Source organism: Arachis hypogaea, chromosome 10, assembly GCF_003086295.3.
Source record: "Arachis hypogaea cultivar Tifrunner chromosome 10, arahy.Tifrunner.gnm2.J5K5, whole genome shotgun sequence".
Classification (NCBI taxonomy): domain Eukaryota; kingdom Viridiplantae; phylum Streptophyta; class Magnoliopsida; order Fabales; family Fabaceae; genus Arachis; species Arachis hypogaea.
Window position 1 is genome coordinate 61,232,729 of NC_092045.1, and position 6,176 is coordinate 61,238,904.

Sequence of the window (6,176 nt, forward strand, 5' to 3'; positions counted from 1 at the left end):
ACGATCATGATGAATGCTGTGACGTGCTTCAAACTCCTGAGGGCGGGGCGTTAGTGACAGACCAAAGAATACTGGATTCTATTCCGGCTGATCGAGAACCGACGATGGATAGCCGTGCCGTGAAGGTGCGTTGAACATTTCCACTGAGAGGATGGGAGGTAGCCACTGACAACGGTGAAACCCTTGCATAAGCTTGCCATGGAAAGGAGTAAGAAGGATTGGATGAAGACAGTAGGAAAGCAGAGAGACGGAAGGGAAGGCATCTTCATACGCTTATCTGAAGTTCCTACCAATGAATTACATAAGTATCTCTATCCTTATCTTTATAGTTTTATTCGCATATCACCATACCCATTTGAGTTTGCCTGACTGAGATTTACAAGGTGACCATAGCTTGCTTCATACCAACAATCTCTGTGGGATCGACCCTTACTCGCGTAAGGTTTATTACTTGGACGACCCAGTACACTTGCTGGTTAGTTGTGCGAAGTTTTTTTTATGCCATGGTATTGAACACCAAGTTTTTGGATTCATTATTGGGGATTATTTGATTTGTGAAAGTATTGATCACAATTTCGTGCACCAGCCTCCCAACAAGCGCTTTTTAATGTCACTAGCTTGACAGTGGGCTCTCTTGGAGCCACAAGGGTGATCAAGTCAATGTTGTGGACTCCCAACACCAAACTTAGAGTTTGGATATGGGGGTTCAACACCAAACTTAGAGTTTGGTTGTGGCCTCCCAACACCAAAATTAGAGTTTGATTGTGGGGGCTCTGTTTGAATCTGTACTGAGAGAAGCTTACTGTGCCTTTTTTCCATGTTTATAGAAGAGCACCCTTGGGTCTTAAACACAAGGTAGTCCCCATTCAATTGAAGGAATAATTCTCCTCTGTTAACATCTATCACAGCTCCTGCTGTGGCCAGGAAAGGTCTCCCAAGGATGATGCATTCATCCTCCTCCTTCCTAGTGTCTAAGATTATGAAATCATCAGGGATGTAAAGGCCTTCAACCTTCACTAGCACGTCCTCTACCAATCCATAAGCTTGTCTTACTGACTTGTCTGCCATTTGTAATGAGAATATGGTAGGCTGTACCTCAATGATCCCTAGTTTCTCCATTACAGAGAGTGGCATAAGATTTATGCCTGACCCCAGGTCACACAAAGCCTTGTTAAAGGTCATAGTGCCTATGGTACAGGGTATTAAGAATTTTCCTGGATCTTGTCTCTTTTGAGGTAAAGTTTTCTGAATCCATGTATTTAGTTCACTAATGAGCAAGGGAGGTTCACCTTCCCAAGTCTCATTACCAAACAACTTGGCATTCAGCTTCATGATGGCTCCTAGATATTGAGCAACTTGCTCTCCAGTCACATCTTCATCCTCTTCTGAGGAAGAATAGTCTTCAGAGCTCATGAATGGTAGAAGGAGATTTAGTGGGATCTCTATGGTCTCTATATGAGCCTCAGATTCCTTTAGGTCCTCAATAGGGAACTCCTTCTTGTTTGAGAGACGTCCCATGAGGTCTTCCTCATTGGGATTCTGGTGCACGAAATTGCAATCACACTTTTGCAACTCCGCACAACTAACCAGCAAGTGCACTGGGTCGTCCAAGTAATACCTTGCGTGAGCAAGGGTCGATCCCATGGAGATTGTCGGCTTGAAGCAAGCTATGGTTATCTTGTAAATCTTAGTCAGGATATCAGAAATTATCAGGATTGATTGTGAAAAGCAAAAGAACATGAAATGGTTACTTGTTTTGCAGTAATGGGGAATAGGTTGAGGTTTTGGAGATGCTCTGTCTTCTGAATCTCTGCTTTCCTACTGTCTTCTTCTTCAAGCACGCAAGGCTCCTCCCATGGCAAGCTGTATGTAGGGTTTCACCGTTGTCAATGGCTACCTCCCATCCTCTCAGTGAAAATGTTCCTATGCTCTGTCACAGCATGGCTAATCATCTGTCGGTTCTCAATCAGGCCGGAATAGAATCCAGTGATTCTTTTGCGTCTATCCCTAACGCCCCGCCTTCAGGAGTTTGAAGCTCGTCACAGTCATTCAATCATTGAATCCTACTCAGAATACCACAGACAAGGTTTAGACCTTCCGGATTCTCTTGAATGCCGCTATCAGTTCTAGCTTATACCACGAAGATTCCGGTTAAAGAATCCAAGAGATAACTACTTAATCTAAGGTAGAACAGAGGTGGTTGTCAGGCACGCGTTCATAGCTGAGAATGATGATGATTGTCACGGATCATCACATTCATCCGGGTTAAGAACAAGTATTATCTTAGAATGGAAGCAAGCATGATTGAATGAGAAACAGTAGTAATTGCATTAATCCATCAAGACACAGCAGAGCTCCTCACCCCCAACCATGGGGTTTAGAGACTCATGCCGTGGAAGATACACAAAGAAAACGTGTAAAGTGTCATGAGGTACAGATACAATGTCAAAAGATCCTATTAATAGTAAACTTGTAACCTAGGGTATACAGAAATGAGTAAATGACGTAAAAATCCACTTCTGGGTCCACTTGGTGTGTGCTTGGGCTGAGCAATGAAGCATTTTCGTGTAGAGACCTTTTCTGGAGTTAAACGCTAGCTTTTATGCCAGTTTGGGCGTTTAACTCCAAGTTTTATGCCAGTTCCAGCGTTTAACGCTGGAATTCCTGAGGGTAACTTTGAACGCCGGTTTGGGCCATCAAATCTTGGGCAAAGTATGGACTATCATATATTGCTGGAAAGCCCAGGATGTCTAATTTCCAACGCCGTTGAGAGCGCGCCAATTGGGCTTCTGTAGCTCCAGAAATTCCACTTCGAGTGCAGGGAGGTCAGAATCCAACAACATCTGCAGTCCTTTTCAGTCTCTGAATCAGATTTTTGCTCAGGACCCTCAATTTCAGCCAGAAAATACCTGAAATCACAGAAAAACACACAAACTCATAGTAAAGTCCAGAAAAGTGAATTTTAGCTAAAAACTAATAAAAATATACTAAAAACTAACTAAATCATACTAAAAACATACTAAAAACAATGCCAAAAAGCGTATAAATTATCCGCTCATCACAACACCAAACTTAAATTGTTGCTTGTCCCCAAGCAACTGAAAATCAAAATAGGATAAAAAGAAGAGAATATACTATAGACTCCAAAATATCAAGGAAACATAGCTCCAATTAGATGAGCGGGACTAGTAGCTTTTGCCTCCGAACAGTTTTGGCATCTCACTCTATCCTTTAAAGTTCAGAATGATTGGCATCTATAAGAACTCAGACTCAGATAGTGTTATTGATTCTCTTAGTTGAGTATAATGATTCTTGAACATAGCTTAGTGTATGAGTCTTGGCTGTGGCCCAAAGCACTCTGTCTTCCAGTATTACCACCGGATACATACATGCCACAGACACATAATTGGGTGAACCTTTTCAGATTGTGACTCAGCTTTGCTAAAGTCCCCAATTAGAGGTGTCCAGGGTTCTTAAGCACACTCTTGTTGCCTTGGATCACAACTTTATTTCTTTCTCCTTTTTTTTCGAAAATTTTTTTTTTCGAAATTTTTTTTTGTATTCACTGCTTTTTCTTGCTTCAAGAATCAATCTGATGATTTTTTAGATCCTCAATGACAGTTCTCTTTTTTCCTCATTCTTTCAAGAGCCAACAATTTTAACATTCTCAAAACAACAAATTCAAGAGACATATGCACTGTTCAAGCATTCATTCAGAAAACAAAAAGTATTGTCACCACATCAAGCTAATTCAACTAGTTTCAAGGATAAATTTCGAAATCCTGTACTTCTTGTTCTTTTGTGATTAAAGCATTTTTCATTTAAGAGAGGTGATGGATTCATAGGATATTCATAGCTTTAAGGCATGAATTTTAAATTTTATTAATTATGAATTAAGAACAAGACTCAAAAATAGATATAAGATTAGATTAAAAAAATAAAAATAGAAAACAAAACAAAAGAAAAAAAAACGCAAAAAAACATAGGCTCCTAATGATAGAGATTTTCACAGAGTTAGGACTCAACAACCTTGATTTTGAGAAGTGGATGCTCCCTCAACTTGAGAGGAGAGCTTTTGGCGTTTCAACTCTTGGAGTTCACGCCCCTGCTTCTCTTGTTCCTTCAGCAATTTGCAGAGCATGCAGTTCTGATTCTGCTGTTCTTCCTTCAGTTGCTCCATAGTCTCTTGCAACTTGGTGATAGATGCTTCTAGGCTGGTCCAGTAGTCAATTCTTGGGAATTCAGGGAGGAATTCCTGCGCCCTCCTCTTGATAGAGTTGTCTTGCATTTGTCCTTCCATTGACTTCTTGGTGATTGGGTGTTCAATGGGTATGAACTCATCTACTCCCATCTTCACCCCAGCCTCTTTACAGAGCAATGAGATCAAGCTTGGGTAAGCCAATTTGGCTTCAGTGGAATTCTTATTTGCAATTGTGTAGATCTCACAAGCAATCACATGATGAACCTCCACTTCTTTTCCAAGCGTGATGCAATGAATCATCACTGCTCTCTTGATGGTGACCTCAGAACGGTTGCTAGTGGGCAATATGGAACGCCCAATAAAGTCTAGCCAACCTCTTGCAATTGGTTTGAGGTCTCCCCTCTTGAGTTGGTTTGGGACACCCTTTGAATTGGTTATCCACTTAGTTCCAGGGAGGCATATGTCCTCTAGAACTTGATCCAACCCTTTATCTGCTCTCACCATCCTCCTATTGAAGGAATCAGGATCATCTTGCAGTTGAGGTAGTTTGAAGATTTCTCTTATTTTGTCCAGATGGAAGTACATAACTTTCCCTCTGACCATGGTTCTGTAGGTATGGTAAGCAGTTCAAGTCATTCTCTGCTTATCTGTTAGCCACAGATTTGAGTAGAATTCCTGAACCATGTTCCTTCCAACCTTTATTTCAGGATTGGTTAGAACTTCCCATCCTCTGTTTTGAATTTGCTCTTGGATCCCCAGATATTCATCTTCTTTCAGATCAAATTTAACTTCCGGGATCACTGACCTCAGACCCATTATTTTGTGATAATGGTCTTCATGTTCTTTGGTTAAGAACTTCTCTTGATTCCAAAGATTCTTTGGATTATTCTTTTCTTTCCTCTTAAATTGGTTTGTTTTCCCTTAGGAGCCATGATCTTGATGAATCTTGGCTCAGTGATCACGGAAAAGCACACCAAACTTAGAGGTTTGCTTGTCCTCAAGCAAAAGAAAAGAAAGAAGAGAGAGAGAAGAAGAAGAAATTCGAATGGTGTGGTGGAAAGAGGGATCCAAACGTGTATTTATACGGTGGGGAGGGGAGTTTTTCAAAAAAAAAGAGAAATTTGAAAGGAGATTTGAGAAGATATGGAAAGGAATTGAGAAAAGGTTGATTTTTTTGAAAAAAATTTGGGAATGATTTGAGAGATTTGAAGAGTGATTTTAGATATTTAAAAATTTGAAAGTGAATAATGAGAGATTGAAATGTATTTTTGTAGAAAAATATGGGTAAGAAAAGGAAAGTTTGAAAAAATCTGATTTGAAAACAGAATTGTGGTCCCCCCCACCTTACTGGCGTTAAACGCCCAGAATGGCACCCATTCTGGCGTTTAACGCCCATTTGGTGCCCCTTTTGGGCGTTTAACGCCCAGCCAGGTGCCCTGGCTGGCGTTAAACGCCAGAAATCCTTCATCACTGGGCGTTTTTCTGAACGCCCAGGATGCTGCACACCTGGCGTTAAACGCCCAGAATGGTGCCCATTCTGGCGTTTAACGCCCAAAATGGCACCATTCCTGGCGTTAAACGCCCAGAATGGGTACCATTCTGGCGTTTAACGCCCAAAATGCCCCTTACTGGCATTTTTTCGCCAGTAAGCTCTTTTTCTCTGCTTTTTGAGCTGAATCCTTCTGTAACTCTGTGAATTCCTTCATTTTTTGATACTTGCCTCTGTAAGAACAAATTATATAACTTCCTAATGACTGGGTTGCCTCCCAGCAAGCGCTTTTTTACTGTCTTTAGCTGGACTTTCACTGAGAATCACTCAAGTCTCAGTTTTGAGCATTCCTGCTCAAAATTGCCTTCAAGATAATGCTTGATTCTCTGTCCATTAACAATGAACTTTTTTTCAGAATCAATATCCTGAAGCTCAACATATCCATATGGTGATACTCCTGTAATCACATACGGACCCCTCCACCGG